Source organism: Mus musculus, chromosome 19 (genome assembly GCF_000001635.26).
Source record: "Mus musculus strain C57BL/6J chromosome 19, GRCm38.p6 C57BL/6J".
NCBI classification, from domain to species: domain Eukaryota; kingdom Metazoa; phylum Chordata; class Mammalia; order Rodentia; family Muridae; genus Mus; species Mus musculus.
In genome coordinates, this window is record NC_000085.6 from 45892932 (window position 1) to 45913162 (window position 20231).

General features: G+C 44.5%; 1 protein-coding gene across 4 annotated transcripts in view; it reads right to left on the reverse strand.

Moving 5' to 3' along the window:
- Positions 1-20231, reverse strand: part of Armh3 (armadillo-like helical domain containing 3) — a 181271-nt gene that overhangs the window by 75570 nt on the left and 85470 nt on the right. The window lies entirely within an intron of this gene.

The following is a 20231-nucleotide window of genomic DNA, read 5'->3' on the forward strand; positions in this document are numbered from 1 at the left end:
ACTCACTCTGTTGACCAGGCTGGCCTCGAACTCAGAAATCCACCTGCCTCTGTCTCCCGAGTGCTGGGATTAAAGGCGTGCGCCACCACTTCCTAGCTTCATTTTTTTTTTTTTTTAACTTTTAAAAACTTTTAGCCGGGCGTGGTGGCGCACGCCTTTAATCCCAGCACTCGGGAGTCAGAGGCAGGCGGATTTCTGAGTTCGAGGCCAGCCTGGTCTACAGAGTGAGTTCTAGGACAGCCAGGGCTATACAGAGAAACCCTGTCTCGAAAAAAAGTTTTTGAAAGTTAAAAATTGACAAAAAGAACCCCCCTGTGTGTGTTTATGTAAAATGAGTTGTTGCAAAACACAACCCTTTCACATAGTATGAAACACTAGCACCTAGTTTTCTATCCAGGTGCCTTCCAGTGCTCATTACCCAACAGTTCTCTGCCCTCCCCAATTACCAGTGTCTAATAATCAACACTCTACATTAAGATCAAATATTTTTTTAAAACTTCCATATCTACGAGAATATGGTATTTGTCTTTCTGTGTCTGGCTTATTTCACTGACATACATCCTCTAATTCCATACCACTTTTCATTTGGGTACAGATGACAGGTTTTATTTTTTCTTGGGCTGAGTAATATCCCACTCCTCTGTACACAATTTTTTTGGTAGTAAGGGGAAGCTGTTGCGGTTAGAATGAAAATGACCACAAATAGACTAATACATTGAAATGTTTGGTCCCAGCTGGTGGTACTGTTTGGGAAGGATTAGGATGTGTGGCCTTGTGGCAAGAGGTGTGTCACTGGGGGTGGGCTTTTAAGCTTTCAAAGCACTGACACCATTCCCATCGTGTTTTTATCTGCCTTCTGCTTTTGGATCAAGATGTGAGCTCAGCTGTTCCTGCTGCTATGCATTTGCTCAACCTGCATGGACACTTATGCTGGCTAGTTTTATGCCCATTTGACATACATTATCTGAGTTATCTGAGAGAAGAGACCCTCAATTGAGAAAATGTGTCTATAAGATTGGGCTGCAGGCAAGCCTGTAGGACATTTTCTTAATTAGTGACTAATGGGGGAGGGCACAGCCCCACAGTAGGTAGGGCTAATCCTGGGCTGGTGGTCCTGGGTTCGATAAGAAAGCAGGCTGAACAAACCATGAGGAACAAGCCAGTAAACAGCAGCCCTCCACGACCTCCACATCTCCTCCTGTCTCCAGATTCCTGCCCTGCTTGAGTCCCTTCCTGACTTCCTCTGAGGAACAGTGACACAGAAGCTTAAGCCGAATACACCCGTCCCTCCCCAAGTTGCTTTGGTCATGGTGTTTCACCACAGCAGCAGTAATCCTAAAACAACTCTAAATTAAGGAATCACGGCCCAGTAAAATAATGGCTGGCTATGGTTTTGTCACAGAGTGGAAGAATAAGACAGGAACAGAAGACAGTCCAACTCATAGCCCAGGCTAACCTCAAATTCATGATCTTCCTGCCGCTGTCTCTGAGTGCTGGGATCACAGAAACACGCTACCATATTATACCATATAAATCTATGTGTATATATATCATAAACACATGCATGGGGGTGATGGTGGCTGACCTCCAAGTCACTGTATAGCTGAGAATAATGCTCCGTTTGAGAGAGCCCAGAACCATGTTAAGTCCTAAGGATGTATTCCACCACTGAGTTACACCTCCAGACTCCTGTCCATTTTTAACTGCACCTTCAGTCCATTCCCCCATCCATGTGTAAAAGAGAATCTCATGGAGCCCAAATTAGCCTCAAACTTGTTTTACATAGAGGCTGGTCTTAATTTTTGATCTTCCTGCCTCCACGTCCCAAATGCTAGAATTACCACATCTGAAACTCTTGTTCACTTTTAAATTGTATGATTTTGTTATATTTTTTGAGTTCTATATAACTTTCAGTATTCATCATTTGTCCGGAAGTCAGAGAGATGAATCAGCAGGTAAAGTCTAACAGAGGACCCAAGTTTGTTTCCCAGCACCTATGGTAAGTGGGGCTTTCACAACTTCCTATAATTCCAGCTCCCAAGGAACCCAATCCTCTGGCCTCTACCACCAGCCATACACATAATTTTTAAAAATAATATAGATACACACACAGTCTCACTATAAAGCCCTGGTTGGCCTTGAGCTCACAAAGATCCTCCTGCCTGTTTCCCTAGTGCTGAGATTAAAGGCCTCTACCAACATATCCAGCTCAAAAAAGAAAGCGTTCAATTTTTTTTTTTTTTAAAGATTTATTTATTTATTATATGTAAGTACACTGTAGCTGTCTTCAGACACTCCAGAAGAGGGCGCCAGATCTCGTTACGGATGGTTGTGAGCCACCATGTGGTTGCTGGGATTTGAACTCCAGACCTTCGGAAGAGCAGTCGGGTGCTCTTACCCACTGAGCCATCTCACCAGCCCAAGCGTTCAATTTTTAACCTTTTGGTAGATGAACAGTTTGACAATCTCTCTCCCATTTTGTGGGCTGTCCACATTACTTCTATTTTTGCTATGTATAATCTAATATAATCCTATTGTATATTTTTTGCTTTTATTGTATGCATTCTTGCAGCCTTTTATTTATTTGCAGTAGTGGAGATAATACCTTGGACTTTGTACCTGCTAAGTAAGTCTCTACTATACAGTCCTTTTTGTTTGGTTGGCTTTTGGTTTTTTATTTTTTGAAACAGGGTTTCTTTGTGTTTTTTTGTGCCTTGGCTGTCCTAGAACTCACTTTGTAGACCAAGGTGGCCTCAAACCGACAGATTCTTCTGCCTCTGCCTCCCAAGTGCTGGGATTAAAGGTGTGCACCACCACTGCTCAGCTACAGTTTTCTTTGTGTGTGTCGCACACACACCCACACCCACACCCACACACACACACACACACAAGGACTCTGGTGACTCAAGCTCAGGCCCTCACAATTGCTCAGCAGAGCAGTACATTAGTCCTTGACACACACCCCCAGCTCTTAATGTTTTTATTTTGAAACAGGTCTAAGTTGCCTGAGTTGGCCCTGAACTTACTCAGGAAAATGGCTTTGACTTGGCTAGATGGAGTAGCAGGCCTGTGCCACTAAACCCAAGGTCTTTTAAAAGCAGACTAAAGACTAGGTGATGTAGCTCAGTGCTACACAGTCTGTCTAGTGGAGACAAGGACCTGGGTCTCCCTAGCATAGATTACCAGGGACATTTTAAAAAGTGGGCCCGTGTGGTAGCACACCCATCCTAGCACTTGTGTGGGAAGAACAGGATTATTAGGGTACACAGTGATAAAGTGGAAGTCTCTGGCTGGGTCATGTGATGCAGACTCATGTGATGTTTTGCTGAGGAAAGACCCATGGGAAGACACATGCCATATGGAGAGAGTAGAAATAAAGACTCAACGGACAGTGATGGTTCACTAGCCTTGCAACACTTTGTTGGTCTCGCATTTTCCTCTTGGCAGATCTTCATTTTGCTGCTGATTTGGGGTACTCTGTCAAATGGTAATTGGAATTGCCCCAGGAACTACTTCCACATCTCTTTGTCCTATTTACCATCTTTTCTCTCCTACCTTTGGACTGTGGGCTAGAAGGGGGATGTTTCAAAGCATTTGAGACACCTTATTAAAAGTTGATTTTGAACAATCTAAGCCAACAGGCGGCACCCAAGGCACCCAAGGCACGGAGAGTAATTCTGCTTTGGATGTGGTAGAGGAAAGGTCCTCAGGTTATGAGGGGTTAACAATGTTCTTTAAGGAGGTTGGCAAAATAGCAGCTACTGTAGATGGGAGGTCTCCTACCCTGTCCCCAGAGGGGGTTTTTTGGGTCTGCTTCATGGTTTTCATGTATACTCTTCTGAAAAAGACTAGGGGGAGCTGACAAGTCTCTGATGTCAGAGACTGCGGAGTGGGCTAAGCAGAGTTTGGGAACAGAGGTGAAAGGGCTTGGGAAGCAGAGCCAGTAGGAGGGGACAACAGTGCAATCCAGCCCGCGCTACATGACACCATGTTAAAACAAACCCACTGATCTTCCCAGGCACACAGCTCCTTACCTTCCCATTTAAGGTTTTAAAACATCTACTTCGTCTCACCGCTTCTTACAAGCAATTAAGCTCAGAGATGTGACTGCTAAACTGACATCTTAGTGTTCCAAATCCACTCCTACACGGTGACCTCCCCATCAAACTTTCCCAATTTACAAGTAAACCAAGGGCCCTTCCACCTCCCATGACCCTGCCCTCCCACAACCCTGCCCTCCCACCCTACACGACTAGCATCTCCTGCCCTCCCACCTCACACGACTAGCATCTCCTGCCCTCCCACCTCACACAACTAGCATCTCCTGCCCTTCCACCTCATACGACTAGCATCTGCTGTCCACATCTGTTCCAGACATCAGTGCTGGTAGAGCCATGTAGATATCTGAATGCTTACCAGCCGTGGCAGCCACACTGAAGAACCCAGAGCAGCACTACTACCCTGTGGGAAGACAGCCCATCAAAAGATGAAAAAGTCCTGTCAGGTGAGCTGGCACACGCTTGCTAGCCCAGCTACTTTGGAGACTAGGCTGAGCCAAAGTCTAGGCTTACAGAAGTGGCTTACTTACTGTGACTGTATTTAAAGGGTTGGCCTTGGGAGAACAGGCAGAAGGACTGTTGTAAATTTTAGGCTACCTGGGCTATATAATGAGTTACAGGCCAGCATAGGTTATTGAATGAGACTCTTAAAAACAAAAATCAACCAACCACCGCCCCCCAAATCCCGGCAACATAGCTCAAATGTAGAACATTTATCTAGTGTGCTCAATGCCCAGTACCAGAACAGGAAAAAAATGTTTTTTATTAATTTTTTTAAAGATTTTTTTCATTGTGTATATGTGCGCACGAGTGTCTGTGCCCTCAGATCCCTGGAAGCTGGAGCTCCAGGTAACTGTTAGCTGTCCAACTTGGGTGCTGGGACCCAAATTCCAGCCTTCTGCAAGAGCAGCCACCATTCCTAACCAGTGAACAAGCTCCAGCCTCCCGCCACCTGGGGGTGGGGTAGGACGGGATCTTAAGCATTCTGGTTCAAACGAAAGTGTAGCCTGTTCTGTCCACTCACAGCAACACTTGCCAGAAAGAATTTTCTTTGCCTGGCATTCAGGAAAGAGATTGCCCAGACTAAGCAAGTACTGTCAAGTTCCTAGGATAACTTTGCAACTTTAAACAACTTTTTGCAAGAAGAAAAAAAAAAGAAAAGACGTAGTTGCCTTGTTACTCATTCAGCTCGGACAGCAGTCCCATCCTTCTAACACTAGGACCCTTTACTGCGTCCCTCATGCTGCAGTGACTCCCAAGCAAAAAAGTGCATCATTGCTACTTCAAAACTGTAACTATGCCACCGTTATGAACCATAACATAAATATCTGTGCTTTCCAGTGGTCTTAGGCACCCTCTGTAAAAGGGTCAGTTGACCCCTGAAGGAGTTTTGACCACAGGTTGAAAACAGTGGCCTAGGACATTTGGTCATGAATGGGATCCAACTTCTGTGCCCATCCTGCCTCACCCGTACCCACTACCCAACCCTTTTTAGTGGGAAGCGAGGAAACCAGCTGAAGCTACAGTTCTCTTGCGGAGCTGGGGTTATAAGCACGCATTTGACACCTGATATGTGGTGCTGGGATTTGAACTCAGCTCCAAATGACTGCGCAGCAAGTTTTCTTAAGTGCTAGATTATTTCTCTAGTCCCTAATTTAGTTAAGTTTTTAAGACAAGATTTCAAGGTAGCTCAGGCCAAACTGGAATTCATAATCTTCTTGCCTCTGCTTCCCCACCAAGTACAGGGATCATAGGAGCACACCACCACACCTGGCTTCACTGATTTTTCTAAAACTACATCTTTTTTGGACAGCCCAGAAGTCCACTCTCCCATGCTGCCTGTACTTTGTGTGAAGTTCACTGTTCTTAGAGAAGGGCTGTGTGTTTTGATTTGGAACAGCAGGGAAAGATGAGTGAAGTGACTGTGCAAAGACGGCCGGCCGGCCACACAACAGTCCTCACATGGAGTCCTCTAGGAGTTACTCAAACAGCAGACAAGGACAGTAGAGGCTGGCTGCGCCTACATTCTGTTCTAAAGGTTCACTATTCCCCTCAAATAGCAAGGAGATAGAGATGAAGAAGGCAGACAGCCTGATTCATGTACTCTCCTCCTGTCTGGAGGAAAGTTCTCTAGGGTTTTGTGTTAGAAAGGCCAATGATAGGCAGCTTGCCTTTGTGATGCTGTCTATTAACAAGTGAGCTCATGGACTGGACCCAGGCAGGGGTCGAGGAAGCTCTACAGGTGCCCACAATAGATCACACACAGTCTTCTCAGCTCCTACTAGTATCTCTGAGAATACAGGCTAGCTAGGTAAGAGCCACATAAAAATGACTAAGCTCAGTCCAAACCTCTGTCCTTGCTGAAGATCACCTTGCTCAGCTATTTTTGATAGAGTGCTGTGGTTGTGAGATTGTGCTGGCCTTGATCAGCATCCCAGAAAGAAGTGTCTGCTGGGAAACCTAGGCCCCAGGATGATCCATCTTATCTGGAACAAACAATTTCAAACAGGGGAGACCACACAGCCCCGTGGGGCTGCAGCAATTTCCTCACTCCAAAGCCCCCCCCTATAAAGGGTTCCTCAGTTTCCCAGAGGAGGGAGGCTAATCCCCGCTGTGTGTGCTAACCAACAGCCTCCTCTGAGGAGCGGACTCTGCCCTCTCTTTGCCTCCTAGCACCCTTTCCTCCCTCAATCATAGCACTTACAACAGTACTGTGAATAGATGAGCTCCTAACAGACTTCATTAACTCACAGGAGGCAAGAGAAAGAGAGGGCAGAGCAGGAGGAGTAGAGAAAGACATGGCTCCTAACACAGCCAATCCAGAATAGCAGCGATGCGGCTTCAGCGGTGCCCGTGTGGTAATTAACGAGCACCAGACCCGGAGGATGGGAACTGGCAACAGATTTGTTCCTGTGATGACTTCTGATAGTCAGGATCCCTGGGAGTCAGAGTTAGGGATGACAACGTAATAAGAAGAAGAGCGTAATTCTAGCACAAGCCAACAGGCAATTTGTGTCCAAACTGATGCAAATACAGGCAGAGCAAATCAGTAGGGAAGACAGGCTAGCGCGGATGCTTGAATGTATGCTACATGCTTTGTGTGTAAGTACTGCAGAGACATGTTTGTCCCTGTGATTCAGGTCACACGTCACTCTCCTCTGGACTCCCACCATGTTGCCTAAGACCATCAGAAAACACAGATAGTTATATTATGATTCATAATCGTAGCAAAATTACAGTTATGTAGTTGCAACAAAAATAATTTTATGGTTGGGGGTTATCACAACATGAGGAACAGTATCAAAGGGCCGATGTTAGGAAGGTTGAGAGCTACTGTCCTCGATGGTATTTCTTTGTGTTTGTTGCAACACTGGGAACTGAACCTGGTACTACTCACACACTAGGCAAGTGGCTGAGCTACTGAGCCTAGCTAGAGGGACCTTTCACAGGCAGCTAAAATGAACAAAGCAACCTTAAACTTGGCTCCAAAAAAACCTAATGCCATAATCCCTTGTGGTAGTTTGAATATGCTAGGTCTGAGCCGGGCGTGGTGGCGCACACCTTTAATCCCAGCACTCAGGAGGCAGAGGCAGGTGGATTTCTGAGTTTGAGGCCAGCCTGGTCTACAGAGTGAGTTCCAGGACAGCCAGGGCTACACAGAGAAACCCTGTCTCGAAAAACCAAAAACCAAAAAAAAAAAAAAAAAAAAAAAAAAAAAAAAAAGAATATGCTTGGTCCAGGGAGTTGCACTACTAGGAGATGTGGCCTTGTTGGAGTAGGTATGGCCTTACTGGAGGAAGTGAGTGAGTGAGTGAGTGAGTGAGTGAGTGAGTGAGTGAGTGAGTGACTGTGAATGTGGGCTTTGGATATGGATGTCCTAGCTGCATGGAGGTCAGTGTTCTCCTATCTGCTTTTGGACGAAGATGTAGAACTCTCAGTTCCTCCAGCCCTATGTCTGCCATGTTCTCGCTTTGATGCCAGTGGGCTGACCTCTAAATCTATAAGCCAGCCCCATTTAAATGTTGTCTTTTTTTAGTTGCCTTAGCGATGGTGTCTCATGGGAAGGTCCTAACATCTGTAAGTGCTGCCTTCACCTTCGTCACCTCACTGACTTCACGTATCACATCCTCTGTGCAGACAGCACCACACACATAGCCTCTTCCCCCTTCAGACTTTCAGATTTACAACTTCCCTCATACTAAGGCTGAGAATAAAATTCCAGAATTTAGGCTCTCAAGAGGTCATTTAATCCAATTTCTCATATTTTAGAAAAGAAAAATGCACACCCATTTCCACCCACTAACGGTGAGCCAATTTCACTGGCTTTAGAATCACCATGGAAACACACCTCTCTATATGTCTTATAAGGTGTTTCCAGAAAGGTATAGCTAAAGAGGGAAGACATACTCAATGTGGGTGGCAGCATTAGGGGTGGGAGCCTGGATCCTGGACTGAAGTAAAAGGAGCAACAGTACTCCCCCCCCCTTCCTGCAGACACACACTGAGACTAGCTACCTCACTGGCCTGCCACTGAGCCTTCTTTGCCATCATGTCCTCTATCCCTAAAATAAACCTTCCTCCCTGTACTGGCTAGTTTTGTGTCAACTTGGCACAGGCTGGAGTTGTCACAGAGAAAGGAGCTTCAGTTGGGAAGATGCCTCCATGATATCCAGCTATAAGGCATTTTCTCAATTAGTGATCAAGGGGGAAAGGCCCCTTGTGGGTGGGACCATCTCTGGGCTGGTAGTCTTGGGTTCTATAAGAAAGCAAGCTGAGCAAGTCAGGGGAAGTAACCCAGTAAGAAACATCCCTCCATGGCCTCTGCATCAGCTCCTGCTCCCTGACCTGCTTGAGTTCCAGTCCTGACTTGGTTCAGTGATGAACAGCAGTATGGAAGTGTAAGCTGAATAAACCCTTTCCTCCCCAACTTGCTTCTTGGTCATGATGTTTGTGCAGGAATAGAAACCCTGAATGAAACAGGTATCTATCCTTAGGAGTTGCCTACTTCAGTCTTTTGAGGCCTGGTCTCTCACTAGGATCGGGAGCCTGTTGATTAGACAAGGCCTGGTGGTCAGGGACCTCCGGGACCGTCCTGTCTTTGCCTTCTAAGTGATCAGGTTGTGAATCTGCACCTTGGCATCCGGCTTTGTACATAAGCAACTTGGATTCTCATGCTCACCCAGAAAATACTTTATGGAACAACTCCTCTTTTTCAAAACATATAATTACCAAGTGAAATTGTTTTTAATTTCCTAAGAGTTGGCTCTCAAAATTATGTCCTATACACAGAATATGATTGAATAATGGATTTTATAAGAACCCAGAGTGACCTTCATGCAAAATGAGAACCAACACAAATGAGAACTGGGCATAAACAATTAATAACCAAGTTTATTCCTATGCAATTAAGGCACAGACCTTTGCCCAGAACTTACATAACAGGCCAAAGGAAAGAGTGACCTCTGTCTGGGGCAGTTTCAAGGACAAGCAAAACCGTGCGGCCAGGCTCTTGATGCCAGCACACCAACAGGACAGAGATTGTGCTGGCTGCCCCTAGTTCACTCTCTCCATACACATTCATTTTTAGAAAACTGCCCTTGATCAACTTGCCTGCTGGATGCCAACTGGGCACATGACCAGCCAAGCTATTCCTAGGATAGTCACAAAAATACCAGTACATGGAGAGAATAATTAAGATAACCATAAAAGTCAAGGAGTGACTGAATAGACAGCACTGTTAGTCCCGTGGTTGTAAGCACGTGCTGTCGTGAACTGCACGCTGAAGCCCCTGAGGAGACACAAGCAGCACACTGCGCCTTTCTACTCTTCCTTAGTTTAACCCTGTAAATGATCACACTTCTCACTGTTAAACAGTTTTCAAAAAGGCAGGGATGGGGAGGAGTAAACACAAGCCTCTTCCTTACTGAAAGCCCAGCACTTCTGATCCCTGTTCTAAAAGGTTTTCGAAAACAACCATATTATACAGGGGCTTAAGTAAGTTAAAGGTCTGGTCCCAGCCAGGGGTGGTGGCTCATGCCTTTAGTTCCAGCTCCGGAGGCATAGACAGGCATATCTCTGACTTCATGGTTTGCCTGGTCTATGAAGCAAGTTCTAAAATAGCCAGGGCTATAGAGAGAAACACTGTCTCGAAAACAAATGAACAACCAAAGACCTTTGGTCCAATGAGTGAGAAATCATTGTTCATCTCTCAACAAAAAATGCTGTAGCTTGTTGTATATAATATCACTTTGATATTTTGGTTATAGAAAGACTCTCTTAGGTATTATGCAGAAGCATCACCTGTCAATAAAAAGCCGATGGCCTATTAGCAAAAGGCAAGAAATAAGAGATGGGAGTTCTGGTAGAGAGACAGGAACTCTGTGAGTTAGTGAGAGGCGGGAAGATTGGCCACCAGACTCTGAGGTGACAGGCATATGAAACTGAGGAGAGGTAACCAGTCGTGTGACACACATAGAATAGAATAAATAAGTTATATGAGTTCCAGGTGACTCGGGGAACAAGTCCAAGCTCACGGCCTAGGCATGTATGCATAAATAACTAAGTCTCAGAGAGGTTATTTGGGAACTGGGGTACTGGGAGAAAGGAGCATGGTTACAAATGGCGCACTGAATATGTGGCTAGAAATTTCAGAGTGGAAGAGGGTTTTCTAGCCACGTAATGCGAAACTGGGTATGAAAATACATAGAATTCGTTTGAAAATAGTAAAATAAAATAAAAAGAGAGTTAAATAATATATTTTAAAAATTACCTAGAGGAAAAAGCTTAGAGAAAATTAAACACACAGAGAGGCACTGTGGACAGGGGGTCTTTAAAAAAAAAAAAAAAAGCCCTTGCTGACTAGAAAAGCCAGCTCCTCTATCAGAGCCTCAGTACACTTCCCAGCACAGCTCCTGTAACTGGGGAGATAACTCATCATCTCTCTGGCTGGAGCTTTAGTGCACTGTCCAGGTATGGCAGAGGGAATGAGCAGCCTGGGTCCAAGATAGACTAGCAGGTGGGATTAGCCTGCAATGGCCGGATGCCAAAAAGGCAGCGAAATACTGCAGCTGTCCCAGAGTGGGTAGGTGACAGAGGTCAAAAATGGCTCCAGGCCAAAAGCCATCAAGGAAAGCCTGCTAGACCTAGCAGCCCAGCCCAGGGGGCACATAGACCCTAACAAACCATGGGAGACATGCTAGTCTAAGGCTAGAGTCATGCAGAGGGCTGGACCGCAATTTCCCTGTGAGCAAAAGGGTAGAGGCATGGCTGGTTATAGCAACGAGAAGAAGCAGCCAGAAAAAAAATAGACAGGAAGAAATCCAAGCACAGCCAAACTTCTGATCAGGTAAAAATAAAAAGTTTGAAATTATGTTTTAATGCTTAGGAATGAAAGAAACTGGGTATGAAAATTCATAGACAGAATTAGTTTGAAAATAGTAAAATAAAATAAGAGAGTTAAATAATATTTTAAAAAATTACCTAGAAGAAAGAGCTTAGAGAAAATTAAACACACAAAAAGATTCTAAGTTTAGAGAACGATAAGAGAGAAATGAATGAATGAACATAAAAAGTCAAGTCTCCAAAGAAAGGAGAGAAAAGGGAAAATAACAAAGTATCTGTAGGAAGGAGAGAGCTGGAGAGATTAAAGGAGAAATTATTTTCCATGTTAAAAATTAGAAAACACTGGCTAGAGATGGCTCAGCGAGTTAAAGAACTGACTGCTCTTCCAGAGGTCCTGAGTTCAATTCCCAGCAACCACATGGTGGCTCACAACCATCTGTGATGAGATCTGATGCCCTCTTATGGTGTGTCTGAAGACAGCTACGGTGTACTCACATATAATAAGTAAATAAATCTTTAAAAAATATAGAAAACACTATAGAAGAAAGCATTTGGACCCCATATAGTTTCAACTGTCAGCATAAAAATAATTATACATTTAGTAATGATTACAATTTTACATATCCCCTTTAAGGGAGATCAGAATAAAGCAGACTTAGATAAGGAGAGGACTGAAAAATGGAACGCTGGGTTACAGGTCATAGAACAGAGGTTAGAGGGGTCTTTAAATCAGAATAACGCATCTTCAGAAGACTCCAATCTGGAACCCACAGCAACAGCAGAAACGGTAGTACCGAAAGAGAACGTCCCACAAGGCTTGAGGAATAAGATCAGCAACCCACCGAAATGCAACATGCCGAGGTAAGAGTACAGATTATGTTTGAAGCTTCCTGAGAGCAACATCATACAACAGATTATATATGTTTCATTTTGCAGTTTGAAAAAAAATGTACCATACCATAGACACATATTCAGGATTTCAATGGGCAATTGCTTTAAGCTCTGAGAAGGCTGACTCTGTAATTAGGCACTTATTAGAAGTTACAGCAATTATGGGGATACCTGTACAAACTAAGATTGAGAATGCTCCAACATATGTCTCTGGAAAATTAAGCAATTACAGGTATAGCACATAACCCTACAAGACAAGCAGTTGTAGAAAGACCGAATTGTTCTTTAAAAGTCACGCTAAGCAAACAAAAAGGGATGACAAAGACCCCCCGAGAGACAATGGATTACAGAAAAAAACTGCTGAACTAAGTCAGCCTGTTTATAGTAAGGATGTCCTCACGTCAGAATTGAAGGAAGGAAATGTGTTACAGTTGGGGAGGAGGTGGTGTATTTGTTTCCACGGGAGAAGAAAAGCTATGAAGTCCTTCAAAATTAATAAAAATCAGATTTGACCAGGGGAAACCCCCTGAAGATCTTGTTTGCAGACAAAAGAAAGAAATCAACAGGACCAACAAACCAGGTAACACAGTGCCAATCCTCCTACATGGGAACAGCTCTAAGACTGGCTGGGAGGTGAAAGTGTCTCCAGCCAGGACTTCAGCTAAGCATCGCCAATAAACCATGGCTGCAGAACTCTTTGAGCTTGTCTTTCACATTTCGACTTAACTAGAAAACCAGGTACCAAGTCTCCTCAGGCGGTTAGTCCCTGACCCCCATGGAGTGCAGTGATGACCTACTGAACAGAACAGTGGTGTCTTCCTTCTTTGCATCCCCCTCACCCACCAAGTCCTAGGGATGCCTTGGGCTCCAGGCATTGGACAGTCTTCTCTTCCTCATCCATGGGAACGGCACCTCTCAACCTAGCACCCCACCAAAGGGCTCCAAATTTATTCACTCTTGCAATAAAATCTAGCCTCAATATCCTTTAGATAGTCACCCAAATGTGGCCAGCTAACAGCACCCTAGATCCCAATATTATTCAAGACCTTTACAAATACTGCAATAGATCAAGGTCAATGGAAAGAGTCTCCATTCCCTATTTCTTTTTTCTCCATTCCAAGCCCTTTTTGTTTTTGTCTGGTCTCCCCCCGCACTGTGTAAATGTCTTATCTTTAAGTTACAGTTCATAGATCTGTAAGTCTGTTGTAAAGTGGGAGCTAGAAAGAGAGCAATGGAGCAGAGCAGGCCCGGAGTGCACATACCCCTCACTAGCCGGTACATCTCCTTGGTTCCCTGAGCATCCTCTCCTAAGATATGTAAGGACCATTTGTTTCTGCAGGACATCAAGAGTTTTGCAGGCAAATGGATGGAACTAGAAAATATCCTGAATGAGGTAACTCACCCACAAAAGGATATTTGGTATGTAGTCACTACTAAGTGGATATTAGCCAAAAAATACATAACACCTAGGATACAATCCACAAAACTCAAGAAGGTTAGCAAGCAGAAGGGCCCAAGTGAGGATGCCTCAATCCCACTTGGAAGGGAGAAGAAAGCAACTAAGGGGGTTGGGGAGAGGCAGAGAGAGGGAGGCGTATGGGTGGGAGAAGGGAGGAGAAAAGGGGAGATGACTAGGTATGTGCAGGACAGAAGTCCTGAGGGCCAGCAGAATCAATGGAAATATGCAGCCTCAGGGGGTGTGGTGGGAGGTGGGGGACCCTACAGAAAGTACCAGAAATCTGGAAGGTGAGAGACTCTCGGGACTCAAAGGGAGGGGTCTTAGATGAAATGCCCTACAGTAGGGAGAGGGAACTTGTAGAGTCCACCTCCAGCAGAAAGACAGGGCATCAAGTGGAGGGATGGGGTTGCCATCCCACAGTCAAAATCTCTGTCACAGAATTGTTCCTGTCTAAAAGAACTGCAGAGACAAAAATGGAGAAGAGACTGAGGAAAAGGAGGTCCAGTGACCGGCCCAACTTGGGATCCATCTCAAGGGGAGGCTCCAAGGCCTGACACTATTACTGATGCTATGGTGTACTTGCATGTCTGTCCTCTGAGAGGCCCACCAAGCAGCTGAATGAGACAGATGCAGATATTTACACCCAACCATTGGACAGAAGTCTGGGATCCCTGTGGTTGAATTAGGGAAAGGCTTTTTTTCCCCCCTTCTTTTAGATTTATTTATTATGTAAACAGCATTGTGCCTGCATTATGTCTGCAGACCAGAAGACGGACAAGACCGCATCATAGATGATAGTGAGCCCTCACGTGGTTGCTGGGAATTGAACTCAAGACCTCGAGAAAAAGACAGTGCAGCTCTCCAGCCCCATTACCAGCTTTCTATATGTAAATGCTTGTCCTTTCTTACCTGTCCAAAAGATGGTTCCTGTTAAAAAGCAAGCTGCCAAGGTCACATAACCCTCTTCCCTGCCAAAGGGCAACCCAAAGCCACGGAAGGGCGCTGTCCTGCTGCTGACTGGTTCAGATTAGAATGTGGCTTTCTGGAGAATAAAGAGCTGGTGGCTGAGCAGAGGGGAGACAGAAGCATGGAGGTTAAGAGTGAAAGCAACATGGCAGAAGGTCAGGTTAAGTTAGGGTGTAGCTGAGAGTCTGCCCCCAGGAAAAGGCCAACAACATTACAGGATACCAATGTCTTCGCATCTTATTAAACCTCAAGAAGGATCTGCAAAAGCCTCACAATACCATTCTCTCCATGAGCTGCAGTCCACTGCATCTCTGCTTTGTTTTGATGCTAAATGATAACGCAGGAACAATCTAGGAAATGCAGGGACAAAAATGGAGCAGAGACTGAAGGAAAAACCATCCAGAGACCTCCCCACCTTAGGATCCATCCCGTGCACAGGTACCAAACCCCAACACTATTGCTGATGCCAAGATGTGCTTGCAGGCAGGAACATGGCATGACTGTCCTGAGAGGCTCTTCCAGCACCTAAGACAGATACAGATGCTCACAGCCAACCATTGGCCTGAGCCAGGGGACCCCAATGGAAGAGTTAGGGGAAGGACTGAAGGAGCTGAAGGGGATTGCAACCCAACAGGAAGAGCAACAGTATCAACTAACTGGACTCCTCAAAGCTCTCAGGACTAAACTACAAACCAAAGAGCACGCCTGGGCCAGTCGGTAACCCCAGCTACATAGGTAGCAGAGGACTGACTGCCTTATCTGGCCTCGGTGGGAAGGGATGTGCTTGGCCCTGTGGAGGCTTGATGCTCCAGAGAAGGAGGTGGGAGTGGGGGGGGGGGAGTACCTTCTTAGAGGCAAAGGGGAATAGGAATGAGGTGGGGGGTTTGTAGAGGAGTGACCAGAAAGGGGGACAATATTTAAAATGTAAATAAATATATAATAAAAAAATTAACACAGATAAAGCTTTAAATTCCTCATCTTATAAAAAGCTATTACCTTACTGCAAACTGTTTAAGATAATTAAGTCATGCAAGTTAGTAGTCAGTCACCTTATAAATGATCAAATTCTTTAGTGTATTCAGAACTATACTTGTAGCCATGCTAATTACTAATGTAATTAATTACAGGAACAAGCATTATTTAGCCTCCTCTATGTTTTCAAGTTTTAGCCTTAAACAAATAGCTAGACACAAGCGAAATTTGTTTAGTTTAGATATAGTTCATTGATAATGGTCTTCTAAACATTACAGAAATCTGCTGAATACGGCACTTAAAATATTTAGTGGGAAGCTGGGTGTGGTGGCGTACGCCTTTAATCCCAGCACTCAGGAGGCAGAGGCAGGAGGATTTCTGAGTTCGAGGCCAGCCTGGTCTACAGAGTGAGTTCCAGGACAGCCAGGGCTATACAGAGAAACCCTGTCTCTAAAACACACACACACACAAACACACACACACACACACACACACACACACACACACAAAAGGTTCTGTAGAGGTTTGATACCCCAGCATAGGGGGATGCTGGAGCGGTGGGGAGGGAGAGGGTAGGCGGGTTTGGGAGCACCCTCATAGAGGCAAAGAGGAAGGGGAAGAGGGCAGATGTGGGATGGGAGTTTTATGGAGGGGTAACTGGGAAGTGGGATATCAGTTGAGATATAAACGAGTAGAATGATTGATAAGTAAGTAAATAAATAAAGGAACTCACTTTACAATGACTGCTCTCTGTAATCAACCACTTGTGTCTGGTGGTAAATAAGTGGATAGGAAAAAGTATAAAGTTAATGTATATGAGACATGAAAGCTTAAGTGGGTTATAAGGGGCTAAAACGTGTTTTAATATTCGTAAATGCAAGTTATAAAGGTCTAAGAAAGTGTCTTAAGGTGTTTAAATATAATGTGTAAAAGTATAAGAAAGTGATTTATGATATATGTAAAAATTTAAAAATATTTCAGACTTCTCTCCCTCACTATGCGATTGTTTGTTATAGAATACTCCAAAAGTTCAGAGCTTTAACATTCATCAATGGAGTCCTGATAAGCTATTAATCTAGCTCTGATAAAGCATTGACTGCTATTTTAAATTTCCTTTGGCTGTCTTCTAAAACTAAACTTGAAAAGTGCTTCTCCCTGTGCTAAGAGCATCTGTCGAAGCTGTACACGCCCTGCCTTCTGGAGAGAGAAAAGTGCCCATGCTTTGGGTTCCCAAGCTTTACTCTAAGTCAAAGGAGGAAACATCCTGTCTTTCCTACAGTGTGGGTTTCAGTACAGACTACACAGTGGTAATGTTAACATATCGAAAACATCTCTTTTTGTGAACTTAAATTCTTGTAAGCTTCAGGGAACTGGCTCAAATCAACCTCTCGCAGGTCAAATGGACTTCAGATAAGTACTGTCAATCAACAGCCTGCTTCCCCACCTGCCTGCCTATTCTGTTTATCCCTGAGGGTGGGATACTCCTCTCCCTGAAAATATCAGGATCGTGGGCCTAAAAATTTCAAATGTACACCTCAAAAAAAAAAAAAAAAAAAAAAAAAAAAAGATTCCCAGCCAGGTGGTGGTAGCACACGCCTTTAAACCCAGCACTCAGGAGACATGGATGAGGATCTCTATGAGCCTGAGGCAGCCTGGTCTACAGAGCTAGTACTAGGACAGTCAAGAGTACACAGAGAAACCCTAATTTATATTAGGGACAGAATATATAGATTTGTTGTGTGGTGTTGAACTCTGTGGCATTCCTTCCCCCCTCAGTCCCCTACCCGACCCACTAAGGTACTCTTCCACCACAAACCATCACAGGTGGGGACATGGCGCAACATTTAGGAGTGCTTGTTGCTCTTAAAAAGGACCAGAGTTCTGTGCCCAGGATGCATCTCACATTTGTCTAAAACTCTAGCTTGAGGGGACCCAACACCCTCATCAAGCCTCTGATGGCAACTGAGCACACGCACATATATATACACACATACATATAAATGAAAATAAAATAACCTTTAAAAGAAAGAAATCATGTTAGTGAAATAAGCTAGTCATAAAAAGCCAAAGATGGGTTTAAGAACTAAATTTAGTTTATTAAAAACTACTTGAGTAGTCATAGAGACAAACTCATAGAGACAAAGTAGAATAGAAACTCCTCACTTGATGTGGTGGTACAAACCTGTATCCCAGCATTCTGGAGGTAGAGGCAGGAGGATGGTCTCACCTACACAGTAAATTCAAAGCCAGCTTAGGCTACATGAAACTCTGTTTCAAAAAGAAAAAGAAAAAAAAAAAACCAAGGTTGGAATGAAAGCTAACTATGCTCTTCAAATGCCAACAATACCCTATGTGATCTTAAGGGACCCTGAGTTTGACTTCTCATCTAGCCTCGTCAAGGCTCTAGCTATCTGGCTCCAAACACATAACCCTGACTGAATGAAAAAAAACATAACCACATGTGCACAAGAACCAAGCATATGCCGGGGGTGGGGGGTGGGGGGTGGCACACACCTTTAATCCCAGCACTCGGGAGGCAGAGGCAGGCAGATTTCAGAGTTTGAGGACAGCCAGGGCTATACAGAGAAACCCTGTCTCGAAAAAACCAAAAAAAAAAAAAAAAAAAAAAAAACCACAAAGAACCAAATATATACCCATAAATGTACTTAAACTGAAGGGAAGTTGCTGCTTAGAATACACTTATTTGTTCATAAGAAAGTTGTTTTCTACAAGAGTCCTGGGAATCTTGGTTTCTGGGCGTTTGTCCAGAACCTGGCACCAACTGCTGCCTCTTGTGACACTGCTGGAGGCTTCAGCCTATGTTCCCCTCCAGTGAGGTGTGTGCATCGCATTGGTCAACAACGCATTAGCATTGTCGAGAACATACAGTGTCTAAGCTCTAGAAAGCTGAGCCAAGACTAAGTATTACGGTAATTCTTTAAGTCCCGAGTCAATATTCAAAGAGAGCAGTAGCTATCAATTGCCAAGTAGAAGGATCAGTGCCACCGACTTGAAACCTTAGCATCTTCCATAGGCTGCCATCACAGAACACAGAGCAAGACTCTGAACTTAACGAGCTGTTCTTAGCATTTGTGTGCTGCACACAACGAGGACTTCCCCAGATTTGGTTCTATCCTGCTTTAGATTCAGGGGGAGGGAAAGAAGATAGCAGCAAATTGTACTGCCACGTAGGAGTGGAATGAACAATGGACCCAGGAACTTGTCCAGGACCAAAGCCTGTCCCCACATGGAGAGTGAGCCAGGTGCAGAGAGAACAAGCCAGCCACAGGAAGACACACTGAGTGGTAGCTCAGCAGAGGGAAGGCTTCATTGTAAAAAAACTAAATGAATGACATTTAAATAAAATTAAAAACAGGAAGAAGACAGATTCCAATTGAGCACAAATTGGTGTCTCTCAAAAAACAGGTTAGAGAGAGCTGTCTGCATAGCTTTTGTATATAATGAAGAGCAAAAGGTACAATGGGAAGGCAAGACTTAGAGCCTATTTTGTGGTGTGATATGAAGCAGGATTGGGTGCCACTGAACCCAAATCACATCACAGGGAGATGCATAATTTCAGTGACCAATAGACAGGGAGTATTAGTATCTCACTTGCTTAAGAGAGAAGCCAAGGAAAAGCTAGAAATAGCACTGATATAACAAGCTAAAGCCTCCAAAACCCCGGAGGCCCCATAAACTCCAGCCAATTCCAGCATCCCTGGAGAAAAACCACCAATCACCCAGGGACAACGGCAGTGAGTGATCAGTAGGCTCGCTGTCAATCAAGAATGGTGCAGAAAAGAGTAGAAAGGAAATAATTGCCAACCTCTCCTACACTAGATGCCTTCTCAAAATACAGGTCTCCCATGTGGTGTCTGACACTTGCCCCGCACGCCCAGCTCTTGGGAGGTAAAGGAAGGCACCAAGAGCTCAAGATCATATTCAGGTACATAGTGTGTTCAGGCTTGTGCTAGCTACGTGAGACCGTGTCTCAAAACACAAAAGAAGAAAAGGAAAAAAACCATTAAAACATATTCAGCCACTTGTCTGTGTATCTAAGCACCTCACCAACACAGCAGCAAAGGAATCAACTATAAAGTAAAACGGCTCCATGGCATTTGCTTGTGCTCTGAGTCTCCAGGTGAACACAACACAGGTCAGTACACCAAATCTTTCTTTAAATGGAAGTCAGAGTTCTCCATTTCCCTAGCTGTGAATGTGCATCTGTCATTTCCCATCCCCTGTTTACTTGGTAAGGATTACCACCTACCTTCTTCTTCATCATAAAATGAACTTTTAAAATTAAAGTTCCCAGACTCAGCCTATTTGTACCTCTATAGTTCTAGCAGGGGCAAGCAGAGACAAGACAGCTGCTTAACACCGGAGGATAGCATGGGCTCGTGGGTAGCAAAACCCTGTCTCAAAAGTGACTAAAGTGGCTGGCTGACCTTTTATTCCAGCACTCAGGAGGCAGGGGTACCTCTGAGTTTGAAGCCAGCTTGGTCTACAGAGCAATTTATAGGACAGCCAAGGCTACACAGAGA